At 34.5% G+C, this 26,955-nt stretch overlaps 1 pseudogene across 1 annotated transcript in view; it reads left to right on the forward strand.

The window, feature by feature from the left end:
* The first annotated feature begins 923 nt into the window (after positions 1-923).
* Positions 924-26,955, forward strand: part of LOC308346706 (glyceraldehyde-3-phosphate dehydrogenase-like) — a 125,574-nt pseudogene continuing 99,542 nt past the window's right edge. Inside the window, exon 1 of the transcript in view lies at positions 924-966. The product of the transcript in view is annotated as a glyceraldehyde-3-phosphate dehydrogenase-like (transcript). The remainder of the gene's footprint in view (positions 967-26,955) is intronic.

The raw sequence follows: 26,955 nt of genomic DNA on the forward strand, positions 1-26,955 counted from the left end.
GAAATAGCCATCCAAGCCTCACTCAGAAAATTTTAAAAATCCAGAATACACCAGCTGTCTTTACACCTTAAAGAACTGGAGAATCACAACAATTAAGCCAACTCCACACACAAGAAGGGAAATAATCATGATAAGAGCAGAGATCAATGAGCTAGAAACTAGAGATACAGTAGTATGCATCAATGAAACTAAAAGCTGGTTTTTTGAAAGAATCAATGAGATTCATAAACCATTGGCCAAACTAATCCAAAAGAAAAGGGAGAAGAGCCAAATTAATAAAATTATGAATGAAAAGGGAGATATCACAACTAACAACTAACAACAACTAACTTTTTTTTTTTTAATGAAGGGAGATTCTATTTTTTAAAATCATGGCAAAGTACACGGAAAATGTACATTGTCACTGCCAAGTGTACAGTGAATGGCACCGGGTGCCTTCCCGTCGCCGTGCAGCCGCCACCACCACTCGTCCCCGGGACTTTGTCCTCGCTCCCAACGCAAACTCTGTGCCCACGGAACTCTTTCTCTTTGTCCTCCCTCCTGGGCGCCGGCCACCACCATTCTGCTCTCCTTCCCCACGAATCTGAGCACGCTAGGTGCAATCATACAGCGCTTCTTTCTCTTGTTGTAACGTCTGCGGGATCCATCCACGTCGGCGCAGATGTCGGACTGTCCTCCCCCCTTGCAGGCAGATTCCTACCGGGCCGTGTGTGCACAGCATCTTGTTCGCCCATTCCTCTGTCTCTGGGGTCCTTGTCTCAGCAGTACCCCCTCCGCATGCCGGCTGGAAGACTGGTGTGCATGGAGAAGCCCCCTGGCCCTGCAACGCTTCCCCAGCAGCGGCTGGACCCCATGCTTCTTGGGCTTTCTTCTGGGAACTGGCGGAGGAGAAGTGTCTGCAGGTGATGGCTTAATGGCTACCCATGGGGCAGCCAGTGGTGTTACCTGGAGGCCTGGAGGCTGCAGGTAAAGCGACTGCATCAAGGAGAGCAAGGCCGCCTGCACTGAGGGGAGGATGCTGGCTCAGCAGAGTCAAAAGCCTGTTCCTAGGTGTTAGCCTGTCACCAGAGAAGCCGCTGGTGGACAGATGAAGCTGTAACAGTTGGTTTTGATCACAGTTTTCTCTGTGGGGTGGTACTTCTGTTGAGCTCCTGAAGCCTGAAATCCTGAGCCACTGGAAAGCCACGGTTGGTCCACAGTTGATCAGAAACTATTATCAACAGTTATATGCCAAAAAGTTAAGCAACCTAGATGAAATGGATGCATTCCTGGAAAACTATAAACTTCCAAAACTGAATCAGGAAGAAATTAACAGCCTGAATAGACCAAAATCTAGTAACAAGATTGAAGCAGTGATCAAAAACCTCCCAAAAAACAAGAGCCCAGGATCTGATGGATTCCCTGGAGAATTCTACCAAACTTTCAAAGAAGAAATAATACCTATTCTCCTGAAGCAGTTTCAAAAAATTGAAGCAGAAGGAAAACTTCCAGACGCTTTTTATGAAGCCAGCATTACCCTGTTCCCCAAACCAGGCAAAGACCCCACCAAAAAGGAGAATTTCAGACCAATATCCCTGATGAATACAGATGCTAAGATTCTCAACAAGATCCTAGATAATAGGATCCAACAGTACATTAAAAAGATTATCCACCATGACCAGGTGGGACTTATCCCTGGGTTGCAAGGGTGGTTTGGCACTCACAAATCAATCCATGTGGTAGAACAAATCAACAAAAGAAGAGAGAAGAACCACATGATTCAATTGATGCAGAAAAAGCATTTAACAAAATCCAGCATCCGTTCCTGATTAAAATGCTTCAAAGTATAGGGAAAGAGGAAACATTCCTCAACTTCATAAAATCTATCTATGAAAAACCCACAGCGAATATCATCCTCAATGGGAAAAAGCTGACAGCCTTCCCTTTGAGATCAGGAATGTGACAAGGATGCCCACTCTCACCACTCTTGTTCAGCATAGTATTAGAAGTCCTAGCAACAGCAATCAGACAACAAAGAAAAATAAAAGGTATTCAAATTTGCAATGAGGAAGTCAAACTCTCTCTCTTCACAGATGACATGATACTTTATATGAAAAACCCAAAAGACTCCACCCCAACCTACTAGAACTCATTCATCAATTCAGTAATGTGGCGGGATACAAAATCAATGTACAGAAATCAGTTGCTTTCTTATACACTAACAATGAAAGTACAGAAAGGGAAGTTAGAGAATCAATTCCATTTACTATAGCACCAAGAACCATAAGATACCTGGCAATAAACCTAACCAAAGAGGTAAAGGATCTGTACTCAAGGAACTACAGAACACTCATGAAAGAAATTGAAGAAGACACAAAAAGATGGAAGACCATTCCATGCTCATGGATTGGAAGAATAAACACTGTTAAAATGTCTATACTGCCTAGAGCAATCTATACTTTTAATGCCATTCCGATCAAAATTCCACCAGCATTTTTCAAAGAGCTGGAGCAAACAATCCTAAAATTTGTATGGAATCAGAAGAGATCCCGAATTGCTAAGGAAATGTTGAAAAAGAAAAACAAAACTGGGAGCATCACTTTGCCTGATTTCAAGATTTACTACAAAGCTGTGATCACCAAGACAGCATGGTGCTGGCATAAAAATAGACACATAGACCAGTGGAACAGAGTAGAGAGCCCAGATATGGACCCGTGACTCTATGGTCAAATAATCTTCAACAAAGCAGGAAAAAATATTCAGTGGAAAAAAGACAGTCTCTTCAATAAATGGTGCTGGGAAAATTGGACAGCTATGCATAGAAGAATGAAACTCAGCCATTCTCTACACCATACACAAAGATGAATTCGCAATGGTTAAAAGATCTGAACGTGAGGCAGGAATCCATCAGAATCCTAGCGGAGAACATAGGCAGTAACCTCTTCGACATCGGCCACAGCAACTTCTTTCAAGATATGTCTCCAAGACAAAGGAAACAAAAGTGAAAATGAATTTTTGGGACTTCATCAAGATCAAAAGCTTCTGCACAGGAAAAGAAACAGTCAACAAAACAAAAAGTCAACCCACGGAATGGGAGAAGACATTCGCAAATGACAATACAGACAAAGGGCTGATATCCAGGATCTATAAAGAACTTCTCAAACTCAACACACACAAAATAGATAATCATGTCAAAAAATGGGCAGAAGACATGAACAGACACTTCTCCAATGAAGACATGCAAATGGCTAACAGACACATGAAAAAATGTTCATCAGCACTAGCCATCAGGGAGATTCAAATCAAAACCACATTGGGATACCACCTTACACCAATTAGAATGGCCAAAATTAACAGGATAGTAAACAACGTGTGTTGGAGAGAATGTGGAGAAAGGGGAACCCTCCTGCACTGTAGGTGGGAATGCAAGTTGGTGCAACCACTTTGGAAAACAGTGTGGGGATTCCTTAAGTAATTAAAAATAGATCTTCCCTATGACCCTGCAATTGCACTATTGTGTATTTACCCCAAAGATACAGATGTAGTGAAAAGAAGAGCCATCTGTACCCCAATGTTCATAGCAGCAATGGCCACAGTCACCAAACTGTGGAAAGAATCAAGATGCCCTTCAATGGATGAATGGATAAGGAAGATGTGATCCACATATACTATGGAGTATTATGCCTCCATCAGAAAGGATGAATACCCAACTTTTGTATCAACATGGACGGGACTGGAAGAGATTATGCTAAGTGAAATAAGTCAAGCAGAGAGAGCCAGTTATCATATGGTTTCACTTATTTGTGGAGCATAGGAAATAACACAGAGGACACGGGGAGATGGAGAGGAGAAGGGAGTTGGGGGAAATTGGAGGGGGAGATGAACCATGAGAGACTGTGAACTCTGAAAAATAATCTGAGGGTTTTGGAGGGGTGGGGGTGGGAGTTTGGGTGAGCCTGGTGGTGGGTATTATGGACGGCACGTATTGCATGGAGCACTGGGTGTGGTACATAAACAATGAATTCTGGAACACTGAAAAGAAATTTAAAATATTTAAAAAAACATAAAATGTCCCATTTTATGAGACATCTAAAAGAATCAAAGCCACGTCTACAGGTCTATCTTAAACTCCAAATCTGAGAACAATTTTAATGTGTTTTGACTTTATAATATTCTATATTAAAACAAAGAAAATCCCAAATACTAATTTTTTTATAAGATTAAAATTTTAGGTAGGGTTTTCCCTTTAAAAAACCAAGAAAACAACAAAAAACCCGCCACAACCAAGTACAAAACTTTTTTTCTGCATTTCACAGCACTGGTTATTATATGTATTTTCCTTATAAAATCTTTTGACTTTATAAATTGTGTACAGTTAGATTTTAACCAGTCAGCTGCTTGAAAATTTGTGCAAATAAATAAAAATATGAAAATTTAAAAAATCACTGTTCAGTAATAAGGAATTGTACTTTTTTATTGCTGATTTTTAAGAACTTGTTTATTTTAAAAATATTAATTTATTTATTCACTTACTTAAGATTTTATTTATTTGAGAGAGAGAGAGAGATAATATGAGCAGGTTGAGGGACAAAGGGAGAAGCAGACTCCCTGTTGAGCAGGGAGCCTTACGAGGGACTCTATCCCAGGACCCCGAGATCATGACCCAAGTCAAAGACAGATGCTCAACCAATTGAGCCACCCAGTTGCCCAAGAGTTGCACTTCATTTTGAATCAGAAAACAAAAATTCGGTTCAATAATTAAAATGTCTATTCATATGTATTAATCAAAAGTTTCTTTTTGGGGTACCTGGGGGGCTCAGTTGATTAAGTGTCTGACTCTTGGTTTTGGCTCAGGTTGTAATCTTATGGTGATGAGATGAACTTGTCCATTGGCTCTGTGCTCAATGGGGAGTCTGCTTGAAGATTCTCTCCCTCTACCCCTGCCCCCACACGTGCACATGTGTGTTCACTCTCTCTCTCTGGATCTGTAAACTAAATAAATAAATCTTTAGGAAGAAAAAAAAAAAACAAATTCCTTCTTGGTTTAAGATGGAGGCCTCTTTTATCCCTCAGTGTAGAATTTTGCAGGCCTAAAAACTGAGCTGGAAGTAGGACATGGTTGAATTTTGCTTATCAAATGTTTAGGCTTATGTTACTTGAAGAAGCAAGGATTGTGGGGAGGAGATATGGGGAAAGAATCGTTCTTTCCTGATGAATGTCAAGGTGAGCCGGCATTACTTCCCTCTGAATTTAGCAGATGCTTAAAGATGACATTTTAGGTTTACCTGTTGTCTTCTGATTGCCAAGCACTCAGTTTTCATCCCTTCTAAACCAGTTTTTGGGTGGAAGTAGGAAGTCATCTTAAGATTAACAACCTTTTTGTCTACTACCTTCTTTTCAAATATATATATATGTAGGGGTCTGATATCTTTCTTTGTAATGCATCTATTATGTTAAGGTCTCAGCATCATCCACTTCTGACATCCTGTTCCATAAATACTTGATTACACCTCTAACTTGTTAGTGTTGTCGCATTTGTTTTATCTCTCCCCTTGAGGATAGACTCAGAAAGTGTCACTGCCTTAGATGTCAATGGGTACTTTAAAACTCATAAGATAAATTGGAAAGTAATTTTTCAGAAAGTTGAACCAATTTGTAATTCACTAACCATGCTCGAAAATGTACCTATTAGTAAATCCTAGCCTCCAACATTTCATTATTATTCTTTTGATGATTCCATGAGTGAGAAAAATGAATTGTCTGGATGTTTTTAATTTACATGAGTTTAATTATTAGCAAGCTTGATCCTCTGTGCATATGTCTACCAGATGTCTGTCTTCTGTCAAATTTTATCTACCCATGTCACTTATCCATTTGCTGAGATAGCAATTTTGCTCAATGCTTTAAATACATACATGCAAAATAATGTATAGTACAGTATAATACATACATGCAAAATAATGTATAGTACAGTATAACTAATAGGCATAATACATACGTGTAAAATAATGTATAGTACATACATACAAAATACATACATGCAAAATAATGTATAGTACAGTATAACTAATAGGCATACTGTTTAATATAATTAGTAACTAAACTAGTCATGACTTAACATAAGAACTAAAGCATGGTCTACGCATTTGGAGCCCATCTGGTGTGAAACTTCTGCTATAACAACACAATTTTTATTAACAATGTTTTATAAATATTATAAGTTGTTGCTTTTATTAAACATTTTTAATGTATAATTTTTAGTTGTTAAGTTAAAAAGTAAACATTGAACATGTTGTATACAAATGAGTTGGAAATATAATTTATATTGACAATAATTTATATCTTTGTAATTTCACTCTTTCCATCTGTAGTGTCTTTATATATACTTAATCTGTAATATCTTTCTATAGTTCTGTAGTATCTATAATATCTTTCTGTAGTTTTCTTTGTTCATTCAGGTCCTTGATTTTTACTTAAGTTTGTATATATAGAATGTATCATTTATTGTTATAATAACTAATAGGCTTATATTTTTATATAATATTTATTATATTTTCTAGCTGTTTTATTCTGGTTTCAATTTGAAAGCAATTGATCTTTCCAACTATATTTAGTGATTGGCCAGCTATCTAAAATTTGTTTCATTTCTCAGTAATATGACTTTGTCTCATTAGCTATTCACTTATTATTGTGTCTTGCCATATTATAATGGGTATGCTTTCTTGTGATAATATAATCTTATGCTGAATGAAATAGTTTGTATTCCCTATTAATATTGTTTGCATTATTTAAGGTGTACTATTTTCAAACAGCATCTTTCTTCTTTTATTATTGAATATTTTATTATTTTGGTTTTTATTAGAAATGGATATATTTTAATGAATATATTTTCCATCTTTGTGCCAATCATTTATCTGACATTCATCTAAAATGGTGTTGTTATATTAACACTATAACTTACTTTCTTGATGGATTGAGTTCCTAAGGAATTACAGAAAACCATTGACAAGTCTTACTTTGTTTCTATATTCTGACTCACACAAAGGAGGACCCAGGGTAGAGGACCAATCATCCATATTCTGGAAGACAGACCTTCAATATCTAATCTGACAGACACTGCAGAAGGTAAGGAGAGCTTTTCTTTCTGTTCATTTTCAAGCTTTTTTTTTTCCTGTTTTATAACACATAGGGATCTATAATTCTATTTTTTCTTCCATTATTATTGGTTTTGGAATTAGTAAAAATTTGGAATTAGTAAAAATTCCCTCAGGTTATGGAAAAAGACTAATGTTATTCTGAATATACAAATGGACTTTTTCCAATGGGACTTGAGTACTCTCACAGAATAATTTTGCGTATTGTTTTCTTTTGGAATTAATTTTACCATTATCAAATTATATTTTTATTTGAGTAAAATAATAACAATAAGGGTATTTCATTTTATATGTTTTATGTATTCATAATATTTCTCAATAAGTAAATTTGTATGAAATGAATTATTGTGGTCACTATATAGTACTCAAGAGGGACCAAAATAATCATACAATATGATGCCAGAAATGAACCAATTATTTTTATCCATTAGGATGTTTCTGACTGTGAATAAAAGATAATTCAAAATTGCTTAAATTATAATAAAATGTAGTGTTTCATATAAAATGTAGAGCAGACTTCCTGATTGATTGATCCAGTGACTCAAAAATAGTATTAAGGCCCCAGATTTTGTCAGCCTCTCTGTCTGTTGTCCATATTGTACATTTCCTCAGCTTATTTCTATATGTGGTTATAGAAAGACTGTCATTTTCCAGGGATTACAGGTTCCCTAGTTCACATCTGACAGAAGAGAAATTGAGAACTCCTCATTCCCATTCCTTTCCTTTAGTCTAATTATGCCAGAGAGCACACATGCCCTACCAAACCAATAACCAGCACTCAGGGAAATCTTTGCACTGATTCTGTATACTGAACCAGCCCTGGATTACTGGACTAGCAGTGAATTTGGGATTGCTAGTGATTTTCACTAATCGAGACCCACATCAAACCCTACTACTGCCAGAAAAAGGGAGAAACACAGATTATGTTGGGATGTTGCATGTTGGGTGCTTCCCTAAATGTTATCATTCATTATCTTATATTCAAGGTATCTTTGTGTGTATGCCTATCTTCTCTTCCAGTGGAAACAAAACTTTTTAAAAGTAGGAACCATTTTTTAGCTGTTAGTACCCTTTTAGGTCTTAAAGTATTTTAAAATAGCTATTTTATGAACATTTGCTAAATGAAGTGCATAGTTTACTACTTCTCATTTTATTTATTTTTTTTTAATATTTGGGAAATAGACCTCCTGGCTTGTTTTTTTGTCATAATCATAGTTTCTTAATTTTTTGTTTTGAAATCTGCTTATTTATGGACATGTTTTCCCATATGATTTTCCTAAACATGGTTCTATAGGTATGTGACCTTCTTATATTCATTTCTGTAAATAATAGGCATATATAGCATCTTTCATTCTATAAACTTTGCCCTGATGTGCTCTGTTACTTTCAAATGCCTTGCTACCATTGGAAATATAATGTTTCTATACTTCTGAAACATTTGGTGTTTATGAGATTCTATATTGCTCATATAAAATCCTTAAAACAGAGTTGTGTTTTCTTTGAAATTGAAGTCATTTTCTCATGATGAAATTAAAAAAATATGATTTTTAAAATTTCCATGTGATGTGGAGTGCCTGGGTAGCTCAGTCAGTTAAGCGTCCAAATCTTGATTTCAGCCTAGGTCATGATCTCAAAGACATGAAATGGAGCCCCAAGTCAGGCCCTGTGCTGGGTATGGGGCCTGCATAAGATCTCTCCTCCTGGAAAAAAAAGATTCTCTTTCTCACTCTCCCTCTGCTTACCCTCCGCTCTCTCAAATAAATACATGAATGAATGAATGAATGAATGAATAAAATTTACATGTAATGTTAAACTAATTTGTAATAACATAGGTACTTCACTAAAATTATATTTGTGAAGAAATATCCATTCTGTTTTCTGTCTTCTATGGAAAGTGGTGATCTACTTCTCTAAGGCTAGGGTTTATAGGATTCAATTCGATATAGGTTATACTTAATGGCATATTGGTAACTGTGTATTCCGTGAGATAAAACATGGCAGAATTAATTAGGCATATACATTGTTATAGAATTTATAAGTCATCATGTTTAATTTTGTTATTATAAAATAAATTAATATTATCTCATAAATTTCCTTCAGTTTAATTCTTATTAATTTATTTCTTTATTAATTTAATTTATAACAGAGATATGTAAACTATAAGAAATTTATCGTATAACAGTTTACTCAATACTTATTAAGCATCAACAGAAAATATCCTATATACCAAGTACCATGTCAAGCACTGAAGATAAAAGATGAATAAAACAGTCTCCATATTAAAGGAAATCAAAATCTACTAATGCAAATAAAAATAGATAATCTCATAGAGTAGAGCCATTGCAAAGCTCTAATGATTTGGAAAACCTTTCTGAAACACAGAGAAATCTTTGTACAATTCTGGGGGAGTTAGGAAAGCTTTCCAGATGATAATACCTAAGTTGAAACTTAAATGTGTGTTTTTTTTAATGATTTATATTCAATTCTTAAACTAAACAAACAAAAAAACTAAACAGATTTTGAGACACATGGCTATTCTGCAGGAGAAGCAGTATAAAGTATGCTGGTGAAATCTTGTCACAGTTAGACTACAGAGCAGGAGATGGGTTAATAGATTTTCATTTTGTGCAAGAACTCAGAAGCAAAATTATTTCCTCATTCTCAAATTTGTTTTATATTTAGATAAAAAGTCAGTCAGACAGATTAATAAATATATTAAGTGTTAGAATCAGCCAGAAACAGAAAGGACATGAAAGTTTACAAATTCAAGGTGAATAAAACAAAGTATTGTAAAAAAAAGAATTTTAGAGTAGAAGAATATTTCCTTTGAGGAGGAAAGGACCCCTAAAAGGAAGACAGAGCTGAAGAAAAAGAGGCCAATAAATATAAAATAAGTAACTCTTAAAATCCCATTGGTTCAAGAAATAAAAAATCTAAATTGCTACAAAGATTGTTCATATGTTACATACACTGCATACCAACTTTGTTTCCCTACTCTTATTAACGATTGCGTACTTGACCCAGAAAAGTTGTCTTTTAAGGTCAGTTCCTATATGCTACAATATAATTCATCTAAATGTTATTGTGCATCTGTTTTCCTAAAGTCTGCTCAACTTTATTTTTAAAATAAAAAAAAAAAACAACAACAATTATCTATTTTGGAGAGAGAGTGAAAGAGAAAGTGTGCGTGCATGAGTGCAGAGAGGGACAGAGGAGGAGGGAGACAACCTCAAACAGATTCCCAGACAAGCTCAGAACCTGACCTGGAGTTTCAGGGGGAGCTGGAGGCAGATCTTGATTCCATGACCTGAGATCATGAGCTGACCCAAAGAAGAGTCAGCCACTTAGCTGACTGGGCCACCCAGGTGCCCCAAGTCTGCTCAACTTTAAAGGTAGCAGGTTTGTTGACATCCTGTAAAATATTTCATGTACTGATATGACAGCTCCCAGTTTCTTCTATGCTTAAGTTCTGGCTTTTTATTGTTGTTACATTTGATAATTACTGTCTTTCATAATTTGCCTTGTACTTTGACTTACATTTTCTAACTTTACCCCTAAAACATATTCAGAAATTATTAGAACAATTTCAAATAAATGTAGTGATTCATTGACTACATTATACTACCTCTTACGTAGACGATACAAGGAACTTTTCACCTCTGGAAATTTAAATATATTACTTATTATTTATAACCATATTATCAACTAACCACGCTTATCACATAACTACCATATGTTTATTAACTTTCTTCAAGCATGTGATTCATATAACTCCACAATATAACTTTTCTGGGCACTGAGTCTGGAAAGACCTAAGAAAATGGGATGGGTGGAATCAAGCTGAACTAAATGCTGAAGATTCTTTTTTGTTTAACTAAAATTAATTAATTTGAGAGCTCTGGTGATAATTCCAAAAGCGCACTTCTGAATGTTTTAAAATTTGGCAACATTGTTTGAATATAGGATTTCTACTTTTTTGAGTAATTCTCAGCTCTCAGTTGGATAGACATATTTTGATATTATTATTAAAAGAGAAATTCTAATATTTAAAATTTTTACTTATTATGAAGAGGAAATAGTGTCATAGAAATGATTGCGTTACTTTATTTAAAAATATCCATATCTAAATATTCTTAATATATTTTAAATATACCATCTGATTTATTTTTTGTCAAAATGGCAATTTACAATTTTAAATTATTTAGCCAGCATTAGAAACAAATATGAGATGTTTTGATAATAAATAAGTAATTTCACACAGGATTAGATAAACAGAGCTTTAAGGGAAGTAAAGATTTTCAAGGATTTTAACAGCAGGTGAACTCTTATCCTTTACCTTTTATAAAATCCCAAGAAGGAAAAACATGTTCTGTTCTATGCCAGTCATTACAATGGTTAATAAATTAAACTCTATTGCCTGTACTATCATGGGAGAAATTCACAAAATAAAAAAAGAAATCAACAGAAAGCCGTGAAACTGTTTCTTTCTCTTTTTTTTTTTTTTGACATCTTTTTTTTTTCAAATTTTTATTTAAATTCTAGTTAGTTAACATAAAATGTAATATTAGTTTCAGGAGTAGAATTTAGTGATTCATCACATATATAATCCCCAGTGCTAAACACAAGTGTGCTCCTAATACCCATTCATGAAACTGTTTCTAAATAGCTGTCCATTAACCCACCTTATTTTTTCAAATATCCTTGAGGAGAACAATTAATGTAAAGAGTTAATTCCTTTATTTGTAGTATAGTATAAATTATAACACCTATAGCATGCAGTTCTGTGAAGATTAAATGGAGTAATCCTCTATATCTCAAAGAGCTTAGCATATTTCCTGGCAAATAACTAGGTATTACTATTATTATTCCAAAATATTTACCATATGTATGTATGGATGTATGAGTGTATGTATTTATAAACATAGAAATGCTGGGGCACCTGGGGGGGCTGACTCAGTTAAGCTTCTGCCTTCAGCTTAGGTAATGATCCCAGTGTCTTGAGATCCAGCCCCACAGGGAGTATGGTCAGCAAGGAGTCTGCTTCTCCCTCCCTCTGCTCTTGTGCTTTCTCTATCCCTCTCAAATAAATAAAATTAAATCTTAAAGAAAATTCAAAATAAAACAGAAATGTTGCTGCCTTGTTTTGACATGTATATTTATAGACACATCTAAATGGAAAAAACTTAAATTTGGGTTGCATATGCTAGGAGTAAAACTCTTCAGCTTGATTAAACCAAAGACTCAGTACCATTAAGATGTTTTAAAAGAATCATAGGCTAAGGCTTCTGAAATAGCAGCCATGTTTACAAAGCTAATCGGGGTCAATGCTTAACAATACGATGTTTTGCACTGAACAATGATAAGGTAAATTTTAATTTTGTAATGAAAAACAGTTATTGATAACAGGAGTTTTACAACACTTAAGTGATAGTAATCTCAAAATAATTAGATTTGAAATCAAAAGATGGAGATGAAAAATGTTATTAGTAAGATAAAAATGCAAATGGTGAAAGTGCAATGTTTTTGTATTAAAGAAACTGTAAAGGTTAATTGGGAGCAAGAACTGAAGAAAAACTATTAATGAGAATTTGGAAATATTTGGAACATTGCTGGAAAACATAGAATGTGAGTCAAATGCCTAAGTCTACTAAAATTCATATGTAGATCTCTTCCCTGATAATAAGCTTTGTGACTATCTTACAAGCATTTATAATATGCATTTTTTATGGAATTTAATAATAGACACTTGAAAGTTTAGAGCACAAAAAAGCATTTTGAATGAGTAAGCATTTGATGAGAATTGACCATAGGTACCTATCTTTGGTAAGATTAGATTACATGTCTAATACATATTTATCCAAACCTATATAAAGAATTAAAATTCCTTGCTTTATCTTTTATAGAAATCTTTATAAACATTGGGCTCTCACACATCTATATGACAGGAGAAAGCACTCTCAGGCCTTAGCCCTTCCAGAGGAATATGTGATATTAGCTTTCCAGCTCACCAGAAAAAAATGAGGCAAAGAGTAAGGACTAAAATATGTCTTTTACTTATTTTTCTTAGATTCTTAAATTCACTCCTCCTTGAAAAACTAAAAATTGTTTTGGTGAAATACTATACTCTGATAAAAAAGATCTGTATTTCATTGATTCACCTACCTAAAGTGTGATTCTATTTCTCTATGCATTTTATTATTTATCAAATCAGTCACAAGTAAAATAGTCTTATTTTTCTCTGTAATTTTATAAGCTTTGTGGCTTTCAGTAGAAAATGTCAAAAATGAACCAGCTATTATAATTCTCTATTAGCCTTGTTTTTCTTTAGTGCTAAATAAGTGATAGGAATTGTTTTCTACAATATAAAATGCATTATTTCGTTGTACTAATAGGCTACCAACAGGATATATGATTATAAAGCTAAAGGAAATAAATTGATGATTGAATGCTAATTTTCTGAAACAGTGTACATCCATATTTAGGTAAAAATTTGATATAAATGAATTATAACTGGCTCAATAATCACTCTGAATTTATAGATAAATTTTAATATTTCTTGTATCCTGATGATGTTTTCATTCATTTGAATAATTTTTGATTGAAGAGGAATTGAGCTCAATTTTACTATTTGACTTCTCTTAAAAGTTCCAAGCCCTATCTTTGACAGTTGCCAGTCATGTGGCTTAGAAAGACACTTTCTAAATCATTATTAAAATTTCCAACAAACTGACACCCTGACATAAATTTCTGGCTCAATTTTGAAATTATAAAAGATGATTGTTCTTAAATTTCCTTTTAAACATTTTTAATAGTGATATTTTGCATCAAGTTAAAAATATGAATAGTCTAAGACCCACTGATTTCATTCTTAGGTAGTATTGTACAACAGGATACAAGTACAAGTATTGATAACAGTGCTACTTGTAATTGACCCACATCAGATACTATTCGTATGCCTAGTTCTTCAATTCTACACAACAATAGAAGTCACCAAATTAGAGATAAGTAGGATAACATGTGCAAATCTCTAACAGTATTTTAATGTAGTTTTCATCTATAAAATCAATAATGTTGCACAAATACAATAATTTATGACAGTTTTACAAAATCATAGAGCACTTGATTACAAAAAAGCAAAGTGATTTCCAATTAGATAAACGTGTATTTAGGTAGACTGTATACCTAAGAGGTGTGCATTAAATGTCCTATTATAAAGATTTTAGAACTATTAAAAATAATTTAAAATCCTACAGTTATACTAAAAAGGAAATAGAAACTTAGTCTTCTTATTTGCAGTTAGAAAAATTGGAACTATTGATTTTACAAACATGCTTTCCTTCCTGGTCTTTGAACAGGTATTGCCTATAGCTGGTATGCTCTGACATTCTTTCTGATTTAGTTCAAATGGTATATTTTTCATGGAATTCTTTATTTATTAAAAGTTTATTGAGCTCACAATTATATTTTGTTAAAATAAGTCTTACCACTTATGTTAATGGTATGTTAGAAACCTGCATCCATACGATTCAATGTAACATCTACTTTGAAGTTTCTGCATTGAATCACATCACATTAGTAGTTGCAGAACCACAGTTCTCTTAGGATACTGAATTTGAACTGATCATCAGACTAATAGGAGAGAAAATAATTCTTAAAATATAAAATTCATAATTGCTGCACATTTTTAGCATGTGAAAAATAGGACTAAAAAATCCTAATTTTATTTAGTTCCAGAATTTTTCAAGTGAGTGTAAAGATGTATCTCTAAAATCAGAGACTTGTTTTGCAGAAGGCAATTTTTCTTCCCCCAAAATAATTTATGAAGAGGTACACAGTAGTTTCCCAAAATTTACAAGTATCCTGAGGTTTAACTAGTCGATCTTTCCTGCAGAAGTTGAAGCAACCCATGGAACGACCAAATAGTCAGCAGTCTAAGTCTTAAATCACAGACAGGGTCAAACCACATTTACATGTGTATTATCTGCTCTCACACATTATTCTAGAGCCTGGAGGCTACAGGCAGAGGACCTTGAATCTTGTTGGGTGGCATCTCATAATATTCCCCACTAATCTTGACATTTCTCAGTCCATACACAAGCTTTTCTTCTATCTTCAAGATGGAGCAATGTGTTAGAATAGTTCTCAACTGGATACCCCTTTATCCTAGTCCCTCTTCAGGGTGCTCATCTCTTCCTTTTAAGCTCATTCCTCTAACTATCTGTCACAATAGAACTGGAAAGTCCATCAAGAGCTTTAGAAAACACAAAAGTACAACCTCTTCAGGTAGTGAGAAGGGACACAGTCATTACAAACTCAGGGACAGACAGTCCCTCCCTGCAAATATGCAGAAATCACTATATAACTTTTTTTTTTTTTTAATTCAGTCCTCCATCACCTACCTTCCATTGCCTACTTACTACATATCTCTTCCAGATTAGGTATTGACAGTGTCAACAAGAGTAGATAAAAGTTCTCCGTGCCCTGGCTGCTAAGTAAGCTTCAGAGGGGTGACTGGCTATAAACTCTCTCAGTGTTATTAAGTGATTCTTTGCAACATCATTTAAAAGTTTTTTACCTTTGCAGGACTACTACATAATTCAAAAAAGCTACATCCTAAGTGGTTCTATAAGGTTGAGATTGGCTGGGTTATGGACATTGGGGAGGGTATGTGCTATGGTGAGTGCTGTGCATTGTGTAAGACTGATGATTCACAGACTGTACCTCTGAAGCAAATAACACATTATATGTTAATAAAAAATACATATATAAAAAATAAAATAGATAATAGAAATCCAAAGGACATTTTTTAACATTATTAATTTTTTCTTTTTTAAATTTTAAGCTCTAGAATTTTGAATAATAAACTATAAAAAAATAGATAGGTGTGAAATAAATATCTATGTATCCAAACATAATAAACAAACAGTAAGAGTTTTACAGTTTGCCTTAAAATTCTTTCTTTGATTTTTTTTATGTGATAGAAATAAAACACCACAGACGAAGTCAAAGACCTAATTTTTACCTGCCTCCCTCCCCAAGTCATTCACTTCCCTTTTTCTATACAAAAAACTAGTACCACATATTTGCTATATATTTTTCAGTCCTTTCTATAAATTTTACTTTATATAAATGGGTCCATGAAGAATATAATAGTTTAATTTACTTAAATGTCATTATACTGTGAATTGTGTGAAATTTTGTTTCTCTTTTTTCTTTTTTTAAAGATTTTATTTATTTATTTGACCGAGAGAAACAGCAAGAGAGGGAACACTTAAGAGTCAACCCAGAGCCTTGTGTAATGAATGTGCATTTTATGAAGTTGAAATTTAAAAAGTTAAAGAGAACATCTAAGAGGGTCTATAAATGAAATTTTAAGTACTAAAAGTAAGTAAACTAAAACATAAATAAAATTAAAAAATTAAATACAAATGAACTAGAATAAGAATAATATTAGTCATTTCATCAGTAGCACTGGATATTAGAAAACAATGGATTGAGGCTTTTAATTTTCAGCAAGAAAACAATTTTCTACTGAGAATTCTGTCCAAAATGAAACAATTAATTGTAAAGGAAGATTAAAGGCAGTTTGAGTCACGTAATATTCACTGAGCTCACTATGCCTGAACCTTTACTTAGGATATGATTGGAAGATTTATTCACAACAAAATAAGGCACTAAACCAAAAAAGAAGATATGAGAACAAACTTTGGATCCAACCTAGCAAAAAATAAAGGGAAGCTCTAAAAGCTCTAAACAGCAGCTTTTGAAAAGGAATGGTATGATGAGAATTTAGAAAAACCTGAACTTAGGATAATGAGAATTAACAGATGATGAAAATGGAAATTTACTTGAACTTGATGCAGCACATAGTCTTTATTGAATAATATGGTTGTTCAGAATTAGGGTGACAGTAGAACAAAATACGATTATACTTTGGAACTACCTTGGAACTTATCTTGGAACTACCTTAAAAAATCTTATTTATGTGGTCAAAATTACCCATATAATGTTATTACTTTTAAGCTTTTAGAATCAATCTCAGAAAACTTTGTTTATACAAAGAGGATATGGGGGCACCTGGGTGGCTCACCGGGTTGAGTCTCTGCCTTCGGCTCAGGTCATGATCTCAGTGTCCTGGGATTGAGCCCCGCATCGGGCTCTCTGCTCAGCGGGAAGCCTGCTTCCCCCTCTCTCCTTGCCTGCTGCTCTGCCTACTTGTGATCGATCTCTCTCTCTCTCTCTCTCTCTGTCAAATAAATAAAATCTTTAAAAAAAATAAAAAGAGGATATGAAAGTAAAGGGATTTGGTGACCATTTAGGAGATGAAAAAAATGTGTGAAGTACAGGAAAGGAGGAAGGTGCCAATGTTCTCCTTTAATAATGTTGAGTCAAAAGATAGTGTTTGTGGTTTATAGAACAAGAAATGTTTGAAGTTACTTGAAGTGGTAGAGGTAATTAGAAGAGGGACTGGGGATACCTGTATAACTATTAGGGGAGGTAGACTTAGAGAGAGAGTTTAAGTCCTGTTTTTCGTCATCAACATCTGCATCACAACTCTGATGTAGATTAGCTAATTTTGGAGTCCTTATGGCAGCAGGTCCATTCTATCTCTATTTAGTACGGGGCTTGGAAAGCCCAACTTCAAACTCCCATCTGCCTAAACAAGATGATGCAATGTTAAGGTAATATGGTGGGAAGGTGGCCTGCAGTCACTTGGGAGGGTTCTAGAGAGATCTGTGTTGGTATCCTATAGCTACTATAACCAATTGACACATACTTAGTGGTTTGAAACAACATAGTTATTATCTTAAAATTCTCAAATTCAGATGCTTGAAATATGTTTCACTTTATTAAAATCAGGGTGTCAGTAGGTATACATTTGTTCTGGAGGCTCTCAGGGGAATCTATTTTGTTACCTTTTCTGCATTTTCTGGAATGTTTAGCTCTTGGATCCTTCCTCCATCTTCAAAACCAACAGAATAACATTTCACATCTCTTGCTTTCTTCTCTCCATTTCCACTTATAAGGATCCATGTCATTACACTGCCACAATTACAAAGTCCCTTTTACCATGTAAGTTAACATCTTCACAGATTCAAGGGATTAGAGTATGGACATCTCTGGGAGACTATTTTCCCTGCTAAGGAGCCAAGGCTAAAAGTCCGTTCTGTATTAATTGTCTCTACATTTCTATTGTAACTCCTTCCCAGGAAGCATAGTTCTCTGCCACCTCCTCAATGTCCCCCTCCTTTAATTCCTAGAATCTAAAAGGGATATTTCCCAGATGTCATATGCTCCATCTTCCTGTCTTCACCATTACTGTTGAGTCATTATAATGAATAGGCATATTTTCTTTATGCATTTGGAGAACTCTATATTGTCATATTAAAGAAAGAATGAAAAGGTAACAAGAAAGATGTTAAATAAATTTAGAATGTTTTTTAAGATAATTGCATGGATCTCAAGATAAGAGTCTTTTTAAATAATCCTATTTGGCAGATAAAGAGCTGATTTTTACCTTATTCTTTCTCTTTACTATCTTTTCTGCAAAAAATCCTCATCTTCTCTATGTTGGATAGATGTCTCTCACTTAATAGGAAGAAGGTTAGATACTCAAGAGACAGAAAAAAATTTACAAAAATATCCAAATAGTAATGTTAGAAAATCATTTTCATTTATTATATAATGAAGAGTGGCAAATGTGAAAAAAATATTATTGCTATGATGTTACTTATTAGAAGTGTCAAAACAAAACAAAAACACAGTGATTTAAATTCTCCAGAGTTGTAGGGATAGGGAAGAGAACTTCTGTATTATTTGATTCCTTATCTATGTATGTATATGATTTAGATAGGAAAGAAAAAGTTGAGAAAAATCCTAATAAAGTCCTCGGTGAATTTTTAAGAAAATTGATTTGGAGAAAAGTGGAAGTTAAACTCTCCTATTTACAAATATTCAATTAAGGGAATATTTGTACAAAGCAGAAAATGGTACTCCATCTGTGTAAATGCAGCACTATGGGATACACCTTAAGAAAACAGATATCTTTATGCTGATTCATAAAATGTGCTACTTTTAGGGACCTGGGGGGCTCAGTCCATTGAGAGGCAGAGCATCCTTCACTTGGTTTCAGCTCAGGTTCTGATCTCAGGGTTCTGGGATCCAGCCCTGTGTCTGGCTCCAAACTCAGTGGGGAGTCTGGTGGAGATTCTCTCTCTTCCTCTCCCTCTGCCCCTCCACCTCCACCCCCTGTATTCTCTCTCTTTCTTTAAAATAAATAAATCTTTAAAAAAAAAAAGTGCTACTTTCTCTGGACAGATGCAGTCATATGCATGAGCTCATAGCCCACCAAGTGAAATGTCAGCTAAATTTTATCCTTCATGGGCCATCAGCTGGACACCCTCCTAAAATCTACAGTCAGCAAAACCATACGAGGCATTCCTGCATGGATGATTCAATTGTCCAATAATCATAGTTATATTACTGCAAATTGCAGGAAAAATGCAATATATGGAGCTTCAGAATTCAAATTGTTGGTACTTATATTTGCCATAGTTGAGTTTCAATACAAAAACATTTAGAATTTCATTGGCATTTCTGCTGTTTTCAAAAGTTTCATTGTTGTAGAGCCAATAGCAACATTGCATTTTTTTACTTCTTTAAAGTCAGTTTTGCACCAACAACAAAGTAGCATATCTTGGGACAAAGGGATGGTCCCTTTACTGTGGAGAATTTGAGAATAGTCAAATCAACTATAAATCACTTTGCTTTTTATGATGACCATGAACTGGAAATTTTTTTTTTCTTTTTTTTGGAGCTGGACATTCTAAATAGCATCCCTGAGAAAATACTGTTCCCTGAAAAGAATAATATTTTATTCAAATTATAATGACAATTGCTACAGTTACTGTTGAATTTAAGTGGTATATATACAGTATCAAAGTAGTTTAATTCTTAAAAGTTAATTTATTATCAATTTATTTATTATTGTTTTATATTTATTTTATTTTTTATACTTAATGTCACATGTTACCTACCAAGAAACATTGCATCCTATGTGAAAGGTAATATGGAGAATTCATAGTTACACATATATTCAGTTCCTGACATGCAGATTCAGCTACCTGCATTCATTTCCGGAGCACATTTTGAATTATTCCAACTTGATTCTAATATGCTTTGTATCATCAACTGCAATAGGACTACATTTCACTGAATTTACAACATTATTACAATCTTTTGACTGTATTCCCTCTATTGTAAATATATTCTGGTTATTAATATATTATTGATATTATAGTGCAGTATTCTTCTTGACCAGCTTTTCTGAAAACTCAATTGGTATAATATATTCCTACCCTCACATTTAGGTCTCTTGGACCTTATTTTATATTTTGATTAAAATGATATAGAATATAAGCAGGAAATATACACAAAGCTTGCATCTCTAATTCTGAGATGCAATATTAAGTTCAACCCTGACCTTATACAAAAGTTTTGTTGGCTTTATCATTATCTTTTCTCCAATGTACATTTCTTTTTATTTTTGGTATCATGAAATTTAATAATACATTTCTTCCCATTTTATTCATAGTGGGCATATCTGTAAGCATGTATGGCACATAGTAGGCACTCAAAAAATGGTAGCTATTATTATTATTTAACTGAAATATCAGTTGATATATTGCTATTGTTTAAAATTTAATTTAAAAAAATGACCCAAACTTACAAATTCTATATCATGTCTAATGTCTTTCTAATTTTCTGTACATCCCTGTGGGTTTAGGTCTTCCTTAATAGTTTTTACCTCACGTTCTTGCTTCTCTTGCTGGCCAAGAGCTTTTATGGACAAAAGTGACTAGTTTTTTATTATAATTTATTTTCAATATGTTAGGATAATAAAATCCAGTTACTCTAAACGTTCAATAGAGACTGCCATGCACACAAAACCTGAGTGAATGTGGGGAAAATCGAAAATCAGGCATAAGGGAAGATGAAGTGAAGCAAGAGTCAGAGCCAAGGTACATTTCTTGCTAGTCATCTGTTTGGCACCCCCTCTCTCTATGGGGCCTCTGTTAGTCCGTATAGACTAATATATGTTCTGGAAAGAAAACAAATAAAAAATATCAGTGGCTCCACACTATGAAACTTCACTCTACCATGCTACAATTTCCACATGGGTGAGGTTGGTGCTTAGGTCCACAGAACACTCAGATTCCCCAGGAAGCTAGCAGCACCGCCACCTTGCAGGTGGGTGGGTATAGAATAAGCAGCTTTCTCTGGTATGTAGACTTGGAAAAATAAACCTGGAGAACCATGCACAGGGTTTTCAATGCTTTACTTAGCTAGAAGTGTCAAATCACTTTTCCTCATATGTCATTGGCCAGAACTAGCAACATGACCCCAATCTAATTGCCAGAGAGGCTGAGAGAAGTGAGGGAGGCAATGAGAAGTTTGGTGAACACCACTGTCACAGTGCTCTTCCTTATTCTTGCTGGCAACTGAATTTTTGTTTCTTGATATGAGTGCAGTGTCTTGAAAGCTTCTCTCTCATTTCTCTCCATCCCTGTTTGGATTTCCAAACATTGTCTGCATCTGTATTCTTTAATTCAAAGTTTTGAATGCTCTCTTGATAACTATGAATAGATGTAGAATTCCTTATTGCTTGTTTTACAAAATGGTTATATTCATTGAGTGTCTCCAGGCTCTTTGAAATAGGAAAAGTCTCAGAATAGGCATTAAAAGCAATTTTTAAAATGGGACTCCATTCTAAAATTTGGTCAACTCCCTATTACCAACTATTGCCTCTTGTCTCTATGCCCCAAAGGCTCAGAAGATTTTGAAATCCTCTACCACTAGACACTAGAGAAATGAATGGTTAGAAAAAGACTCAGTTAACTCCCTTTCCCTACTTTTTTCACCCAGTTTTCCTATTCACAGAACTTCCTGCCTGTCTAGAACATTGCCTCTCTATTTATGCAAAATTTAAAGTGTTTGAGGAAAAAGATCAATGAAATAAGACTACATACAGGTAGAGAATTATGTAGAAAATTTGGTTTGTTGGTTGTTTGGTTTTCCTTTAAGGAGATTTGCTCCTGGGATTTGCATAATACACTATGTAATGAAAACTCAGGAAAAACACAAGATAGAGAGATGTTCTTTAAAGCCTACATCATGGGAGATTCAAGAGTGTGGGAATGCTCCAAAAATAAGCTATTAGGAAAAGAGTAGGAGAAAAGGACTTTGAGTCCTAACACCTAAACTTATCAGTGAAATAATGACTCCTTGAGCATTGAGGAAAATACAGCTGGAGAGAATGGCAAGGAGTTCTATCCTGATGGAGGGCCCCCCATATGAAAAATATGATGAAAGTAGAAATAATATTTCCCATTTCCTATTTTTAATCATTTAGGGTTAGCCATTAAGTCTGTGATTAATAGGGATATGGTTTATACCTCCTAAAATATTCCTTCCTTCAAAAGGCCATAGCCTCTTGTATGTATTGTGTAAGAAAAACAGCAGAAGGCTTAGAATTTTACCTCAGGAGATGCCAAATGACCCAAGTAGTAAGAGATTAAAGTAAATTCAAGAATACTTTGCCCATAGGCAAAAATGGATCCCTTCTTTTGTTTTCTGTCTCAGTATGACCAGAAACTTTTCCTTTTGATCAATATGGAATAAGAAGAACTGGATTTACCTTGCCTAAAACAATAAAAGCAACAACAACAAAACAGTAAAAGAATAGAAAAAAAATGAAATAATTATTTTAAAAACCTAAACATTAAACAATGAAGAAAAGGGAAATGGGAAACAAATAAGGTAAACCCTGTCATTGCCCAACTCACTGTACTGAGTTTCCTGATCACAGTGCAGGGAGTGGAAACTGAGGTGGAGCCCAGCATATTCCTAAAGTTGAAGAGACAGAGCTGAGGATCTGGAGAGATCAAGGTACCAGAATTCAGAAGACAAAGTAAGAGAGAGGGGAGACAATCATGAGAGGAGAATCCAAGAGACTTTTTTTTTTTTAAACGATTTTACTTATTTATTTGACAGAGAGAGGCACAGCGAGAGAGGGAACAGAAGTAGGGGGACTGGGAGAGGAAGAAGCAGGCTTCCCGCCCAGCAGGGAGCCAAATGCGGGGTTAGATCCCAGGACACTGGGATCATGACCTGATCTGAAGGCAGACACCTAACGACTGAGCCACCCAGGTGCCCTGAGAATCCAAGAGATTTGCAGGGAGTTCTCCTAAGATATTAAGCAAGCATTTAGTCAGCACATGCACATGAGGAAAATCCCTACAGGAAAATAACTTTCTAATAATAAAATAGAAGAACAGTGTCTGATGTTCAAACAAGGCTGTGAACAGTGTCCTTTCGTACCAGCTAAACTGAAAAAAACAAATCATTAAATAATGGAATATTGAACAGAATATGAGGGAAGGTCTTGATTCACATGTGAGTAATAAGCCCTAGGCTGACCACTGCTCCAGACTCACATAACAGATCGTAAAGCCAAGACACAAAAAGTACAAAATATTTCCAAGTAACTTAACTACACCTCAGAACAGAGCTTAAGAAGAATTTTAGGAAAAAATTATCCAGCATATAACAAAATGAAATGCACAATGTCAGGAATCCTTCAAAGATTACCAGGAATGCAAAGAAGGGGGAAAAGACAACCCAAAATGAAGAGAAAAATCAATTAATCAAGACCCAGAAATAACACAGATATCTGAATTATCAGAAAAAGTCATTAAAAATAGTTTTCAAAATTAGATTTAAAAGGTAGAGATATAGAAGATATTTTTGAAAGATCAAAATCAAACTACTAAAATATGAAAACTATAATATCTGAGAATAAAAAATTCTGAATAGAAAAAAATGCCATATTAGATATTACAAGTGAATATATCAATGATTGTGAGGATATATCAATAGAAACTATTCAAAACAAAGTGCAAATGGAAAAAAATGTAAACTTATTTGTAAGATAACTTCAAACAGAGTCCTATATATGAAACTATAGAATTTCAGTGGGAGGGATAGGAAGGACAGAAAAAAATTGAATAAATAATGGCCAGTGAATTCACAAACATGATGGAAATTATAAATGCATATATACAAGAACTTCAATAAACTCCAAGCACAAGAAATATGAAGAAAACTATACCATCTCATGTCATAATGAAAAGCAACAATGAATAGAAAATCTTTTTTTTTAAGGTTTTTATTTATTTATTTGAGAGAGAGAGAGAGATCTCAAGTAGGCAGAGAGGAAGGCAGAGAGAGAGGGGGAAGCAGGCCCCCTGCCAAGCAGAGAGCCCGATGTGGGGCTCAATCCCAGGACCCTGGGATCATGACCTGAGCCGAAGGCAAAGGCTCTAACCCACTGAGCCACCCAGGCATCCCGAAAAAAAATCTTAAAACATACAGAAAAAAAGATGCAGTATACAGAGAAATGAAGATGCATTTCTCATGAGAAATAATACAAGCTAAACAACAGATGAAATGTCTTTAGAACACTCAAAAAGTTTAGGAATGGGGAATAGAGTTGTTCATAAAGACACAGCCTTTATGATGAGATCATGTCTAAGTGAATATAATATGGTGGTGATAAAGGATTCCATCCATTTGTCAAAGCCCATAGAACTATACACCACAGAGTAATTTTTAGTACATGCAAACAGCAACAAACACAATAAAAATAAACCAGGCTGTGACAAATGTATCTAACTGCATCACAAATGAATCACATAATAACACTGAAGCATCTGAGGAGGAAAGTAGGGGATCTAAGTAACTTTAGAAAACAGTATTTTGATTGTACACTATAAAAATAGTAAAAACAGAACAAAAATACTGTCTACACACATTGTATTGTAGGGGCATCTTTCTGCATGTAATATACAAATCTTGGCTTAAGTACTCACTAAATGATCACTTATTATCTCTGTTTATGCTTTTTTGATTTGGTGTTTCATAAAAATGGCTCTAAATCTTCCCTGATTTGAAGGGTATTTGGGGCTTGGTACAACAAAATATACTATGAGATAAATTGTACCCAAAATTATTTTTGAAGAATCCTAGGAAGCTCCTTAACTGAGCTGGAGGTGATAGAGTTGGGGTACAGTCTATTGAATGGTAGTTAAGATAGAGTAGTGATGAGATCATTGGGAGGGAGGAGGCCCAGTAATTGAGAGGCTGAGCCATTGGAGGGATGGTTTTAATCACAGTACTATGACATGATTTATGACCAAAAAAAAATCAAATGTAAAAACATGTGTAAGTATTAATTGAATAGCTTCAATGTATCTTGTTAGTCTTGGGATTTACTTTTGACCTCTGTTGAGAAAGAGGGGTCAAGGGCTGGTATGGTTGAGTGAAAGGAGGGGCCTGAGAGTTCGTGAAGCCCAAGGAAGGAATAAAAGGAGCAAGCAACTAGGAAAGATGGAAAAGAGTTGAAGTTATCCAAACTGTCTTTATTCATATAGAAAAATGTTATAAAATGTTATTTATTTGAAGATAATCAGAATATTACTTTGAATAGTCCTTCCGTCGTCAGAATTAGATGATTCTATAGGACATAATTCTTAGGAAGAATTTCTTAGCCAAGCAAAATCTTCAAATCCTGTTGATAAAAGACTCTCCATAGCAGAAATAGTATTTATTTAAAAAGCAGAAAATCTGGCTCCAAGGAACACAGTTAACATCCTTGGATATGGTGTTTACCTGAACAGATGCTCCAGTACTTTTATTTCAAGGAGCAAATGAGGCCACATGTATTTGCAGAATTAGCACATATAACAGATGAAAATTGGATGTTGTACCCATTTTCACTGTTATGGGGATTGTGCTGAGACACCCCAGATGTTACTTTTTGGCAAACAGTTGTTATTTTTTTTTGTTTGGGGCTCAGAAGATTATCTTATGATTCTGGATATGTACCAAACTCACTCTCTAAGCATCTGGCCTAATTTAGTCAAGCAGATAATATAAATGGACTTCCTTACTAAAAAGGTAATGTGTAAAATGACAGTTCACTTGGTTTGGGAATCCTTCATGAATAACACTACCTTTCCCATTCAGTGTGATGCACTTCACTATTAATGAATGATAGCTCTTGGCTGAACAGAAGGCTCCATGTTCAATATGGAGACAAATTTCTTAATTTATACTGTGTGTTACAACTTCCTTTGGGCTCTACTTGCTTTCATTACAGTATAAAATTTTAATAGATGCTGAAAAGCAGACTGCTACAAATCCAGTAAAAATTGTTGGTTAGTTTTATTTTTCTTTATATATTTATAATGCTGCCTCTCTTTTCATAACTTCATTTTGTATTTTTGATATTACTTATTCATTCATTTATTCATTCAGAATCCAAACTAGATACTGAATCTTGGCAATGAACCAGATAGGTGATGTCAACATATATGTGTTCCATTATTCTTCTATCTTGGTGAGACTTCCAAAGTTGGTTTAATCTAGTCAAAATGTGTCAGATATGGGAACTTCTCTTTTTGCTTCCATTGTGTCCTAGGTAGGTGAGAACCCCCTTTTGTTGCTTTGCAATGGTGCGTGCCTCCTCCACTTTATGCAGAGGGCAAGGAGAGACTGAAGAAAGAGGCAGACAACTCCAGATTGGTAGATGGCAGTTTTCATAAGCAAGGGAACTTACATACCAAGCTTGTCTGGGGCAGTCACAAAGACAAGAACATCTTGGACATGCCAGCCAAATATTAAAAATTTGTATATAAGAATTAACTGGATTCAGTCACATATACTTTATAGAGGGCCTCCACCTCACATCATCATCCAAAGG

The sequence above is a fragment of the Martes martes genome (genome assembly GCF_963455335.1).
Source record: "Martes martes genome assembly, chromosome: 7".
Lineage (NCBI taxonomy): Eukaryota > Metazoa > Chordata > Mammalia > Carnivora > Mustelidae > Martes > Martes martes.